We start from the raw sequence: 15,075 nt of genomic DNA on the forward strand, positions 1-15,075 counted from the left end.
GGATGGAAGTATGTGCTGATGCTCTGGGCTTTACAGGCTCAGGCCCCAGAACACTGGGGGAGAGCTGTCGTCTCTCGGAGTCACAGCCATCTCCCTCCCGGGGTACCCCTGATGGGGATGGAATAGCAGGTAGATGGCATCTGATTCTAGGATACTGTAGGGTTGGCCTAAAACCCGGGCACAAGTGGTTGTGAGGTAGAACACAGTCGGAGGCGCAGGACCACTCCAGGGTTCAGGCAGGGTCACAGAAACCCCCATTTCTGTCTAGGAAGGCCCCTGAGGGTGGCGGCGGTGATGCCTGAGCCCAACACAGTCACATATGGATCCTAAATTCGTTACTAAAAGGGCTCATTCTGAGAGAGGTTGACGAGTGCTGGCGGGAGCATGAGCATGAGATTGGGAATCCAGAGTGACCTTTTCTCTATCAGCTTCGTAAACTTCTATGATTCTTCCACTGAGAATCGCTTCTCAGTTTGCTTTATTCCTACCTCAGAGGCCACCACACACACACTCGTCTTCCAGCAGAGCTCCAAAAACACTCCTCTGTCTGCATAGTTTTAATCAGAAAATTTAGATTACTTCCTGCAGGTTGCCTGTTTCATGAAACGTGAGGCACAGGAGTCTTTGAGAGGACTGTTTAAGTGATCATTTGAGCCAAAAAGAAATCACCTTTTTTATTCTTCAACGCAAAAGGCTTTCCCAAGCCACCTGATTAAAGTTTAAATTGTTCCACACAGGAGCATGGGAGGCATGTCTCCAGGTATATCCAGAGGCGCACAGTCTTTGAATAAGTGGGGATGTAGGAGATCTGTAGGGAATCCCCGAGGCCACTAGACTCACAGAGAAGGGATTTTTCAAATCCTGTCATTTGAAACTCCAGGCAAATTATTGGCAGAGAAAACAGAGTTTTCCAAAGTCAACCCATCACTGGCTCAGATTTTAATAGAAAATCAGGAGTCGAGAAAAGTTAGAAGGTAGAGACTTGAAAGTCAGGCCTGGTTTTAATTTATATGTGGTTATTCTAAGCAGTCAGAGAAGCACCCTTCCCCCAATACCCCGTCCCAGGCATAAACTGCTCACCCATTATAAAAGACAAATTAACTTTTTTTAAGGGTGCCACCTTAAGGGTCATTAATTTAGTAAATTAACTGACATTCCTAGAAAAGCTCCATGGCTTGTGTCAGTAAATATTTACCCAGCTAGTGACACTTCAAATGGCACCCCAAAATCTCTGGTCCACTTCCAAAGGGTGAGCAGTTTACTTTCAGGAAATGGATTACTCACTTGTGGAATCAGACCAACACCCAGGCTGCTCAGTTTCAACATCCTTCAAAATGCAAAAGGGAACTTTCCCTGCCTCAAACTTTCAAACCTTTTCCAGATGGTCCGATAGGGGCGAGTGCTTCAAGCCCAGCGAGGCTGGTCTAGCCGGGGTGGCTGAGCCCCCGGTGAGGCTGGCCACAGGCTGCTGGTGTGTTCTGGTGGGTGGCTGACAAGAGGCATCCCCGAGTGCCTGGAGAGAAATGCCTCCTGTGCCTGCCCCGTTTCCATCTGCCAGACACCCACAGAAACGAGGGAGATCTGTGTAAAGGCCAGAGCGTGCTCAGCTGGGATACTGCCCCCACTCCCACCCCTCCGCCAGTTGCCTCTGCTGGTTTCACTTCTCAGCCGCAGCTGCCCACAGCTGTCTGGGAAATGGATCTGGGCCTGGGGAAGCAGCCGCAAGGTGGGTGGGATGGGATAGGTCATGTGTTTTGAACCTAGACCTTTCTGTCCTGGTAGCCAAAACAGGCAGGCCTTGGGCCCGTTCTGTGAGCCTTTCGATTGGCGGTTAAGCTGGGTGCCTCTGAAGGAGACCCTGGGGAGACACTGAGGACCCTGGACCAAGAGGATGGTGGCCAGGAGGCCGTGGGGTCTAGAAATCATATTATCTAAAGATGATGGGTCTTTCCTGGCGGTCCAGTGGCTGAGACTCTGTACTTCTACAGCAGGGACGTGGGTTCGATCCCTGGTTGGGGAACTAAGATCCCACGTGCCGTGTGGCCCAAAAATAAAAGCTTATTAGAAGGAACTGGGGAGTTTTAGCCTGAAAAAGAAAATCTAGGGGGATGGCTATCTTGTGATAGGGGAAGTCGATTTTTTATTGTATATTTTTCATTGTAATAAAATAGACATTACATAAAATGTGCCATTTTAAAAGTTATGTGTGCCATTCTATTACATGAATTATATTTATAATATTGTGCTACCAGCACTACTCTCCATTTCCAGAACTTTTTCATCATCCCAAACACAAACTCTTTACAGTTGAAACAGTAGCATCCTTCCTCCCTCCCCTGAACCCCTGGTAACCACTATTCTGCTTTCTGTCTCTATGAATTTGCCTATTCTAGGTACCTCATTTCAGTGGAATCATACAATATTTGTCTACTGTATGGGGCTTCTTACACTTAGCATAATGTTTTCAAGATTCATTCATGTTGTAGCATGTGTCAGAATTTTCTTCCTTTTAGAGGCTGAATGATATTCCATTGTATGTATGGCCCACATTTTGTTTATCCATCCTCTATTCTCTATTGATGGATTCTGGGGTTGCTTTTGGTCACTGTGAATAACGCTGCTATGAACACGAGCGTACAAGTATCTGTAGATTTATTCTCTGTAGTTTCAGAAAAACTGACCTTTGTTGAATGGAAAGAAGTTGCAGAGAGATGGATTAGGGCTTCGATAATTCTAGCTCTCTTTGATGGTGGAAGTGGGCTCCCCGTGGCTAGGCTCAGCCCAGGTGACCATCAGGGAGGAACAAAGGTGGGAGGACCACAACTAGTAAAGGAAGGGCCAAAGAATCTCTGAGGGCCCTTCCATCTCCAGAATTCTGTGATTCTCAGGCAGATGGCATGTGCATCCTAAGGGAACCATCTGGAGAAGAGGAAAGTGGTGTCTGACCAACTTTCCCCTGGAAAAAAAGGGAAAGTGAAATGGTAAATTATTTATCAGTCAGGGGAGGTGACTTGCTGCACTATCTCTGGCTGGACTTGAGCTCAGAGGCTGATGATGCTGTGAAGCTCAGAAAAAGGCTCTGTTTAGTCTTGGGGAGAGCTCCCCAGAGCTCCTAAGAAAGCTCCCTTGCACACTAGCATCTGGGGGTGGTGAGTGGGGGTGAGAGGGCCAGGGTTCTCAGCACAATCCCCTGATGTCTTCCCAGAAAGGAGGGCTGCCCCTGGGAGACCGGAGCCCCATCTTCATGTAGGCTATGTTGGTCCAGGTCAGGGCTGAGGGAAGGTGGAGAAAGCTGGATTGGGGAATATCCGACAGTGAATGTCAGCTGAGGTGGGGATGCCCTGGGATCCAGCACAATTAGCTTCATTCTGTTACAGTTGGGGGTTTTCTTATCATTAATTGGGGAGGCCTAGCCAGAGAATTCCAGTATTCCACAGTGAGTTTAATTGTGGGTGATTTCATTCTGCCCTTTTTATGTCGAAGCCAGGGGCTTGCGTCATATAACAGTGAATTCAGGGAGATTTTTATTTGCATGTGAATCATCGCTTTTCCAGCTGAATGTCACTTACTTGGAATTTTCATCTGATTTTGTTTTTGTTTTTGCTCTTGGTGTTTTTCCATCAGGCTCTTTGGCTAACCAGAAAAAAAAAAAAAATAGAGGAAGGGCTCAATCTGACTGGAACAGGGTTTGAGTTGGCAACTCCAAAAGGAGAGTATTATGAATGTGAAAAAAAGAAAACGGATGCTTTATTTTGCTTTGAGGGAGGGACCGAGGCCAAGTCAAATTGAGAGCTCTAATTTGGGAATGGTGTTATTACAGGTCATTGGGAGTTGGTTACGCTCTAAATTGGGAGGCCGGTCACATGAGGAGGCAGCAAAGACAGATCACATGGGGGACATTGGGGCTCTTTTACAATGAAGTTTTATTTTATTTACTACACAGTTAAAATGCTCTTCTGTCGTGTTGAGAAACCAAGTCACCTTATTGGCTGGTGAGCGCTCCCTGTCTTGGCCCATCAGTTGTTTTATAAATGAGCTAGTTCTTCCCATATGTGTGCTTTCTGAGGCTTTATTTAGGTACTGGAATCTGTTCAGTGATGAGTAGAGCAAGCCATGTACTGAAGGTTATATATCTGTTCTTCACCTTCACATGCAGATCTTATTCTGAGGGTCTTGCTTCCTTTTCTTCCAAAGGCTCTACCCATTTTAGATCTCAATCAAGACATTCTGGTAACTTTAAAATACATATATGTGTGTTTATGTGTGCGTGTATATGTACATATATATTTATTAGATTATTTATTAGATTATCTTTCATTTTATCAGTACTGTTACTGTTAGCTTGCAAAATAAAAACAAATACTTGTTAGTTGGGTCCTGCCTCACCATGGGCCATTAGGAACAAAGTATTCTTCCTACCCTCAAACTGCAACCTCTTGACATTCTTGGCACCTTGGGGATGACCAAGAACAGTTGTGTGTGGTAAAACTGCTCATTTTTCTTGGAGAATTAAGTCAGCGTTCTTGATATATAAAAGGCCTGAGTAGTTAGCCGTGTTTGAAATAAAAACAAAAAAGCAGTCCAGGAAGAATATCAGGAATTCAGTGTCCCGTGCAAACAAGTTGTGCTCATGGTCCTAAATGAGACACGTTACTAAGGCTGTGACACAGAGTCTGCTGGTGCTTCCGAGGCATGCGGACTGGCGATGGTTGTGATCGGAGTTAGGAATAGAAGGTGTGTGGAAACTTTCTATAAAAGGCAGCCGGGTCCCCTGGACTGGTGTGGACAAGCGGTCAGGAAGCTCTGGCACTGTTCATGGCCATACTAGCGTATGGCTGCCTGACCTTGGGTGAGCTTCTCTGTGCCTCAGTTTCCCTGAAGCACCATATTGGTTTTGGGAGGGGAGGATAAGGACTTCCGGAGATGTAGGAGATGTGAGATGTGATCAGGTAGATGCAGGGAGCTTGGTGTCACGGGAGCTCACATCAGGCCTGTGTCCCCAAACAGGGTGGGGCTGCTAGTCTCCTCAGGCATCATCCACTCTGGGTGACATCACAATACCCAGCTGGACACTCAATAGTGCTGATCTGTGCCCAGTGGACACCAGAGGAGGAAAGAAAAGGCAGAGGACAAAGTGGAGAGGGAGGAGTTGAAGCAAACCCTTATGTGATCACCCCATCGACTCACAACTTTTTCACCTGACATCTGGTTCAAGTGTAACGTGTTCAGCCCCATACAACCTGTAGAGCGTCTGCACCCTCCCTCCCCAACTCAGCAAAATATCATCATCCTCTAATCAAGAGAATTTTGCTCCTGTTGCTGCATGTGTCTCGTGGTTCATTGTCAGACCCGTGAGTTGATAACTTCTTCACTGAACGGCTCTCTGGTAAGCAACCGTTTAGAGGTAATGCCCTGGCTTTGTGGTCCAGGCTCCTCTGGGTCTCCTGCAGACCCCTCTCCACCCTCCTCCTTGGGACTGCACAGAACTCTGGGAAGATGAGGGGGTGGCTTGTGAAGGCGTGATTCTATGGTAACAATGCTTTAAAACAGGAATTTTCACCTTCTTTGTATTCATGAGCCATCCCAGGCCTGGTCAGACTTTGTTTCTTGTTCTGACAACAATTTTAAAACCCACATGGGCCAAATCGTGGCTCCCCCATGTAGCCTTAGAAGGCGCTATCACTCCTTTTATCTGGCTAGATGGCTATGAATAGAAAACTTGAGAGATCAGCCCTGTCCTGGAAATATTATGGCATTTTGCTGGCTTATTTGTTGGTTAATTTTTTAATCCAGCAACTTCCTCTTAAAAATAGATTCCTGGGCTTACCTGGTGGCACGGTGGTTGAGAGTCCGCCTGCCGATGCAGGGGACACGGGTTCGTGCCCCGGTCCGGGAAGATCCCACATGCTGCGGAGCGGCTGGGCCCGTGAGCCATGGCCGCGGAGCCTGCGCGTCCGGAGCCTGTGCTCCGCAACGGGAGAGGCCACAACAGTGAGAGGCCCGTGTACCGCAAAAAAAAAAGATTCCTTTTGTCCTTTGAATTGATTCCTCTCAGCCCTCCTCCTGGTAAGAAATTAGTCTTCCCACCTGGTTTCACACCAGCCTTAACTTGCTGGTCATCCCGGAGCTGGAAATTAATTGGAGCTGCCTTAACCAAGGAGGCTACGATTTTCTCTTAGTTCCTTTGACCAGGGGTTCTCAAACTTAAGCCCAGAGGGTTTTTTTTTTTTTTTTTTTTTGCGGTAAGCGGGCCTCTGACTGTTGTGGCCTCTCCCGTTGCGGAGCACAGGCTCCGGACGCGCAGGCTCAGCAGCCATGGCTCACGGGCCCAGCCGCTCCGCGGCACGTGGGATCTTCCCGGACCGGGGCACGAACCTGTGTCCCCTGCATCAGCAGGCGGACTCTCAACCACTGCGCCACCAGGGAAGCCGCCCCCAGAGGGGTTTTTAATCACAAAGTTTTCGATTCAGTAGATCTAGGGAGGGGTCCCAAATTTGCATTTCTAACAAGTTCCCAGGTGTGCAGCCCCCTACATTTGGAGAACCAGTGTGTTAGGGCTTTTTGGCTCTCCTGTTCTCCCCTCCTCCCCCTTCCCCAGCCTGTAGGGGAGGGGCCCATGGAGCCTTAGCCTCATTTCTCAGATAATGGGGACTGTTGCTAACAATCAGAGAACATTCACGATGGGCCAGACAGTGGTCTCCATGCTTTACACAGATTAAGTAATTCAAACAGCACAGCAATCCTATGAAGTGTTCCATCTTCCAGATGAGGCCCTGAAGTGTACACAATTGCCCAAGGTCACACAGCTAACTAAATGGAAGGTCGAGATCCAGACCCAAACAATACAGCTGGAATCTGTGCTCTCAATGCTTTATTATCTTTCTTTTCCTTTTCCTCAAGTTACTTAGAGCACCTGGTACTCCTACAGTTCTTGGAAGTGAATACCTCAGAAAGGAGCCCCAAGACAACTGAGCCCATCTTAGGTACTTGTAATCTGCATCCTGGGGTCCGAGTCTCCAGGCAGCTCGGCTTCCCCACGTGTGTGTGTGTGTGTGTGTGTGTGTGTGTGTGTGTGTGTGTGTGTGTGTGTGTGTGTGTGTGTGTGTGGAGGTGGGTGGGTGGGAAGGGCTCTCAGTGGATAGGACCTCGGGAGGAGGCTGATGTGAAGACGCCGGGGGGCGTCCACTTGTGAAGAGAGGCCAGACCTCCCCTTCTGTTGGGGCCCAGTGTCTTCTCACCGTTCTGCCTTGGTCCAGAGATTTCTGCTGTGGACCCTTAGCACCCTAACCAGAGACAAATGAAGCCAAGAAGGAACAGATCTGTGTCATCCACTGTGATAGAAAAGTGCGTATGTCTTTTCTCCAGTCTGGTCCAGCAAGCATGTGTGATCAACACTGTCCTTGGCAAACAAACAGTAGAGACTTAGTGGGAGGCACTGGCCCTGCCCTCAAGGAGCCCACGGTCTAATGGAGGAGAAAGAGTATCGTATGTCACTGAGGTAGACAGTGTGGTAGAGAAGCAGTGAGGGCCAGAGTAGATCAGTGGGATTCAAGGAAGGAGGTAGATTCCTAAACCATGTCATGGATAATGGCGGGGGCAGGAGGGAGCGAGTGTGGATGTATACAGGGCATATCTACAGCAAAGAATAGTTAATGATAAATAATAGTCTCTTAGGATTTGAGCAGCCAAGGTTAAGTCTCTATTGGTATAGTTGTCACTGATTAAGCTCCGCATGTTTTTCTAGTAAATAATGTGTCAGATGCTGGCTGGAGGTCTGCTGGAGGTTCTGGAGTTACTTGAGAAAATAGATTCTACTCCTTACGGAGTTGCCTGTTCTATAAATGGAGAGCTCTTTAAAGTATTTCTCTACCCCTCTGGTCTGATTCTTTCCAAATTCTTTGTATTACAGACTTCTCTATGGGGTACAAAACTTTTCCCATGGCTATCTCTGACCCTGCACACCCCATTGAAAAAGAGGGATCCTAGCACCAGGCCATATACATTGATAGGGACCAAAGATGAATATCCAGTGGATAAATACATCCACCTCCAAAGGTGGTGGCATAAAGCCAGATTAAAACCACACAGGCCGTTGCTGTCCCTCCCTGCTCTAGACTAGTGTGGCCTAAGTCCTTTCACTGTTTTCGTGTCTTCCTTTGGTTTAGAATTCTAGACGGTGTGTTTGAGACTCAGGAAGCATGAGCAAGAGGCCCTTGTCCACAGACATTATAACTATGGGCCCTGAGCTCTTGTCTTCTCCTGCAGCATTCCCACAAAGTCTCCTAAAGCAGAGTGCCCTCACCCGGTCAGTCCTGCCGATTCTGGCCCAGCCACTGGCCTGTGGGTCTGTTTAATTTCACAGTGAGCTGAAGGAGGGAAATGGCCTCTCATTTCTGATTCGAGAATTACATCCTTTACCATCTTTTTCTCCTTCAGACCCCACTGCCCGGGAGAACTTCAGATATTAAAAAGTAGCCCTCCTTCTCAAAAAATCTGAAAAGTCTTATTCTGTGTGATTACCTCGACAGACCTAGTAACCTGAAAATGAGTTCAGTGCACAAGTAAGAGGGGAAAATAACCTGCCTTTTCCGCTTGCCTTTGCATAAATTCCTGGAGTTGGCTGATAGCTCAAGAGATCCAGTAAGGGAGGTGTGCTTCTAACTCCCAGTAAGGGAGGTGTGCTTCTAACTCCCTCTGCAGGGTTGTGGGTAGTGAGGACCAGAGGGTGGGATTGGCTCCGTCCTAGGGTTAGTCGCCCAACTCTGTCCTTGGGCGGTTAACCAGGCCCTTCTTTTCAAATACATTAACAGTTAATTTGTGACCATGGATTCAAATATCCTGATTTCACACATTTGTCCATTGTATCCTCTGCCACATAACTTGTACATGTATTTAAGAATTCCTGCCTAAGGGAGTGATGCAAACATGTTACTATCAACTTTTCCAACATGGGTATTTTGGGCATATGTGTGTGCTGTTCCTTGGTGACAATATTTACACGCATCCCAGGGTTCTCACATTCACACTCACACTTTGGATTCCCATCTCTCAAGACGGGAAATTTTGTCGAGCAACTTCCTCATTATTTTAGAAAGTGTGGGACCTGGTGACTCAATAGTCCAGACTCGTTTCAAGACATAGCACGTCTCCACGTGGTCAGAGGTGGTTCACTCTGGCCCTTGCCAGACTTGTGAGGTTTACAAACCTATTGTGTGAAGTGGCTGTTTTACAGCTGGGTCTGCTGGATGGAGCACAGACTATTCCTTTGTGATTTGGCCTTGTTTGTATTCCTCCTGACACTTCTTGGTTGACTCTGTCTGGACATTGCCAGGGATTTTGGTCCTGGAGTTCTTTGGTAACAAATCTCATTGCAGTTAGGCTCCCTGGACCACAGTGCGCTTCTTTTCACGCTCTCATTTCCAGTGCTGCTTATAGAGCAAGGCCTGAATCTAAGCGCAGGAGTGCAAAGCCTGTTTTTCTCTTCTGCAAGGTCAGCGTGAGGATTGCTAATTCATTATTTTGAAATACGATTGGAGAGTCATTTTGTGGTATGTGGGGTTTGTCAGTGGTGGTCTGGGAGGGCGAGAGGGGCACTGAAGATTAGCGACTGGGAAAGCTTCCTGCTTTGGGAACATTTAACGCCGCTCCTCGGAAGGGTTTGGGGTATAAAAAAACTAGCCGAATGTGGTTTGCAAAGATTTGTCTTGCATTTGTCAAGAGTAAGGTAACATTTTCTTCATCTCTAATTTATATGACTCTTAGGAGGCCCATTCCTATGAGGTTTTATTAGAATATAATCACTTATGGCCAAAAAAATTTGGACACGCCACAGCCTTAACACAGCGCTATTGGCATTGGTTTTGTCTCTTTCTTCAACAGATGTTTGCGAAAGAGTCGTATTAAATGCATTTAATTCTGCTGTCTCAGCCTAACAAATCTTTATCATGAAGATTACTTTAATTGGTGTCAGTTACAAGCAGGAAAGGCTCCCATTAAGCTTTTGTTTTCTAGCACTTGGGGAAATTTTCCATCCTAAATAGAATATTGAAATGGGGGATGTAGTAAAGATTTTGAAAACTGAGCTAATCATTTTATTTTCCTTTTTTACATATTCCTGTTTCTATTTGACGTTAAAGCTAAAATTAATCAGAATTCCACAGTCAAACAAGAAAGAGGTGACTGAACAGTTTTGGGGTGACAGTTGGTACCTTCTGTTGCTTGCAGGTCACCCAGTCCATCAGTCTTTGTTGAAAGGAAATTTCTAGGAAGAACCTCAGATTTTGAGTGAGAAATCCCGACGTCTAATAAACTATCAAACAAAATGCCTGGGGACAATTTTATATAGCCATGTTAAAACGTGATTAATAAGGAAATGGTAATGCAAGGGAAAATGGAGACAAATCACTACCCTCATGAAGCTTATATTCTAGTACAGAAAGATGGAAACTGAGTGTGGTACACAGCAGGTCACATGATAAGTGCTGTGGAGAACAATAAGGACAGGGAGATAGGGAGTGTAGGGTGAGGGGGCAATGTGGGCAGTTTTAGAGTGTGTACAGAGAAGGTCTCACTAAGAAGGCAACATGTGAGCAAAGACGGAACTGAGGGAGGCTGGATGTGGGTCTGGGGGAAGAGCATTCCAGGCAGGTGCAAATGTTGGGAGGTAGGCCCAGGTCTGGCATGTAAAGGAACAGCAAGGGAGCCAGGATGGACTGACATGAATGAGGGACAGTAGTAGGGGGTGGGCTAGATCACAGAGGGGCTAATAGTCTGTTCTATGGCTTTTACCATTGGAATGTTTGATCAGAGAAGTGACATGACCTATCTTCTGGTATAAAAAGATCACTCTGCTTATTATATTGATAGTTAGATTCTGGATATATTTTGAAGATCCAGCACATAGGATTTGCTGACAGATGAAAGTAGTCAAGGATACTCCAAGGTTTCCACCTGAACTACTGGGAAGATGGAAAAGCCATTTGCTGAGATAGAAAAGAAGACCAAAGGCGCAGGCCTAGTGAGAGTGAAAGCAAGAGTTCAGTTTGGGACTTGTTAACCTGTGCTGGAGATACAGATGAAGGAGTTGTCTGCATACTCGTCAGGCCAGAGGTCAGAACTGAGGCAAGTGGTAGGGGGAGTTGGCCTGTCTTATGTGCCCTCAGGGGTGGGGCAGCCTCAGACCCATGAGAGTTAGCAATTGCCAGGAGGAGATCAGAAGCCTGAAGGTGAATCCCAACCCTAACTTGAGATTTCAGGACTAGTTACTGCTGACCTGGGTCCTTCAGGAGCAAAGGAGACCTCCCGGATTGCCCAGCCATGCTGGTACCCAGGAGAAAAGGGACCAAAACGAAAGTCCCCATTGAAGAGATGACAAGATCACTTGGCAGCAGTAAGGGATTATTACAGCTATCTGTTGGGGCCAGAGGTGTCTGGTTCTTGCTCTTTGAGGACGGTGAGGTGCCTATGAATGACCAGCCCCTAACCACCATCGTACATTCAGAGAAATCGCTGGTGGTTATAATGGTCTATGGAGTCCACTACGTAGATCCCTGCCTTTTCTAGTGAATTCAAGGGGCAGTAGCATTTTTGAGTGATTCTTTTTACCAAGTAACATGAAGCTCCCTGTACTAGTTAACTATTGCTATATGACAAATTACCCCAAAACTTAACGGCTTCACATAATAACGTTTATCTCACAGTTTTCTGAGGGCCAGAAATTTGAGATGGTCTCGCTGGGTGGCTCTGGCTTAAAGTCTCTGGCAAGGTTGCAATGAAGATATTGACTAGAGCTGGAGAATCCACTTCCAAGGTGGCTTACTCACACGGCTGGCAAGTTGGTGCTGACTGTTAGCAGGAGGCCTGGGTTCCTCCCCACACGGCGGCCTCTCTTGGGGCTGCCTGAGTGTCTTCATAATTGGAGTGGCTATAGCTTCCGCCAGAGGGAGTGAACCAAGAGAGTGAGGTGCAAGCTGCAGTGCCTTTTATGACCTAATCTCAGAACACCTCCCTCACATTCTGTTGGTCACATACAACTGTTCAGGTTCGGTGTTGGGGGAGAGTACACAAGGGCATGAAGGCCAGGAGGCAAGGATCCGTGGGGACCGCCAGCCAGCAATCACCCTCCTTGAAAATAGGGAGGAGGTTTCTATCTTCTAAATCCTTTGTATCTGCTCAAATCACCGCTTGCAGCACCACTTCCACGTTATCTGGGGTCCCCCATCACAACTGGTCTAATCCACATCTCTTGCAGGGCTCCACCAAATTACTGGGATGTTTCTTTAGCCATCTCTAGCTCAAGAGGATCCCTTGGGAGACAGTAGGCAAATGCAGGTGCCAACACAGGAATCCCATTGTTTGCCATGTTGGTGTTTGCTATTTTCCCCCTGAATTTTTAGGTGCCCTCTCAGCTCCCATCCCTACCAAATGCATGACATGTGGTATTCCCACTGTCCTCGGTCCCTGATTTGTGCAAAGACGCACTACAGTTTAGAAGCCTTTATTACATGACGTGTCTAGGATTGAGTTTGTAATACAAATTCTTCCAGGGAGCTTTTGACCATTTAAGACCCACTGTATTCCTGCCTTTTAGCACATTTATTGAACCAGTACTTCTTGTACGTGTGCATTTAATTTCCAGCCATTTCTCGCATGAGCAAATTGCCTAAATACACTTGTGAGAAACTCTTTTATGGTAAATGTTATTAAACTGAAAACAAGGGTATAATAAAATAACAATTTAAAGGTAATTTACTGACAACTGGAGCGCTTAAACATTGACATACCATTGTGTAGTATTAATACAAGACTTGGTGGGTTTTTTTGGTTTTTGGGGGGTTTTTTTTGTTTTTTTGCGGTGCGCGGGCCTCTCACTGCTGTGGCCTCTCCTGTTGCAGAGCACAGGCTCCGGACGCGCAGGCCCAGCGGCCATGGCTCACGGGCCTCGCCGCTCCTCGGCATGTGGGATCTTCCCGGACCGGGGCACGAACCCGTGTCCCCTGCATCGGCAGGCGGACTCTCAACCACTGCGCCACCAGGGAAGCCCCCAGACTTGGTATTTAAACACATTCTTTGTCACTCCAAGAATCACTGGGACAGCTTCCTAATCCTCATGGTCTTTAATTATAGCTCTTTCAAGATTGTTTTTACTACTCCTGTGTCACTGGTTTATAAATTATAAATCATTAGCTTTTACCCACATAAAACATCCAGAAAACTCTTATCTCTGCTGCTTATCCAGAGAAATAATAAAGAAAATATTCAGAGAAAGTAATAGGACTGAGTTGGCATCATTGAACCTTATTGTTCTTGGACTTCCGTTCTCTAGACTGTCTACCAACTAGAGTGATAATTGGGGTGGATAATAATGGAAACTGCATCACAAAAGTGATCGATTAGTTGACCATTTTGAGGTTTCCTGGGTCTTCCCCAGTGAGGAGAATTCTTTGAATACACATCTCAGTAAAGGCTCCTTCTGCCTGGAAGGTGGTGTGGATGACACAAAGAAGGCCAGTGGGCAGCCGGGCGGGACCTGCCATTCCTATACCAAGTCCCTACATGCAGGGCCCGGCTTCTGTTTTAACATGGAGATTCTCACTCTCGTCAGTGCTCTGGGGATACTCCCCCTGAGAGATTGATTCAGCCAATCAGTGCTGGCTGATTAATTTGCCATAAGGAGGGACCTTCTATACTCAAAGGAGCCAGAGAGACTAGATGTTCTCAAAGTCCATATAATCAGCCCAGGAAGGCCTCCACAGGAAGCCATCATCAGAGACCATTTATTAAGTTGTCCTGAAAAATCATCATCACAGAATCTAGAAATCCCTTGTCTGTATGGTCAGTTCATCCTCTCCCTAAAGGTACCTGGGGAGCCAAATCATAGTCCAAAGGTTGTTTGGTGAGTGGATAACCAGGATGAGGGAAGCTAAGTGAGGGGAATGTTTAGTGGCAACAGGTTCGCTTCATGAGTCCAGCTCAGAATGGGAATGACCTTGCACTAAGGACTGAATTACTAGAAGCCAAAGGGCTAAAACTTCCTTTTTCCTAGAGGGGTACTTAGATAGGTGTATCAGTTATCTTTACCCCAAACGTAGAAGCTTAATACAACAATAAACATGTTATCACACACAGTTTCTCTGGCTCAGGAATACAACGCAGTGCCCCTCAAGATGCTCTCTGGAGTGTAGTCACCCGAAGGCTTCACGGAGGCTAAGAGTTCTGCTTCCAAGTTGGTGCTGCAGGCAGCAGGGCTTAGTTCCTTACTGTCCCTACTGGGTGGCTTGAGAGTCCTCACAGCATGGCAGCTGGCTTCCGCCAGAGTGAGTAACCCAAGAGAGAGCAAGATAAAAGCTGCAATGCCTCTTCTAATCCATGAAGTTACGCACTGTCACTTCTGCTACATTCTATTTGATAGAAGTGACTCATTAACCCCAGCCTGCTCTCAGAGGGAGTTGATTGGCTCCACCTTTTGGAGAGGACTGACAAAGACATAGTGGACATATTTTAAAACCACAAAAGGTACATTATCCTCTGTACCTTCTTTTTTTCTACACTTCCATAGCCGACCCAACTCTTCTGCTGATCCGTGTATTCTTAAAATTTTTTACATTATTATATTTGTAAATATAATGTACATATAAACATTTTAGGGACTTCTCCGGGAGTCCAGTGGTTAAGACTCCACCTTCCAATGCAGGGGGTAAGGGGTGGATCCCTGGTTGGGGAGCTAAGATCCCACATGCCATGGGATGTGGCCAAAATTTTTCTTTTTTAATTAAAAAAAATTTTTTTAATTGTATGTGTAATTATATATTATATAATTATATTTTAATGTATTATATAATTACATGTATAGTATATAATTATATATGTAGTATATAATTATAAATATTAATATATTTACAATTATGTGTGCGTTATAAATATTAATATATTTAGCTTATAGCCAAGCTCTTCTAGTATGATAGTCATTGTGTATCTTTATGCTAATTTGCATACCCCCATTCTGCCACCTCCCTAGCTGGGGTACCTGGGGCAAGTTACTTGACCCCTCTGTGCCTCTGTGTCCCCATCCGTAAA

The 15,075-nt window shown here is 46.3% G+C and overlaps 1 protein-coding gene across 9 annotated transcripts in view; it reads left to right on the forward strand.

Moving 5' to 3' along the window:
- The window catches only part of SAMD4A (sterile alpha motif domain containing 4A), a 235,040-nt gene that overhangs the window by 128,780 nt on the left and 91,185 nt on the right, over positions 1-15,075 (forward strand). The window contains exons 1-2 of one of the 9 annotated variants that reach the window (XM_049706250.1): positions 5,086-5,386; positions 6,901-6,983. The exons of 6 other annotated variants lie outside the window; for them this stretch is intronic. The gene's annotated coding sequence lies outside the window, so the exon portion shown is untranslated. Of the gene's footprint in view, positions 1-5,085; positions 5,387-6,900; positions 6,984-11,011; positions 11,110-15,075 lie in introns of those variants that run through there. 2 more of the 9 variants (XM_049706249.1, XM_049706251.1) reach the window with 2 other exon arrangements.

The sequence above is a fragment of the Orcinus orca genome, chromosome 2 (genome assembly GCF_937001465.1).
Source record: "Orcinus orca chromosome 2, mOrcOrc1.1, whole genome shotgun sequence".
NCBI lineage: Eukaryota > Metazoa > Chordata > Mammalia > Artiodactyla > Delphinidae > Orcinus > Orcinus orca.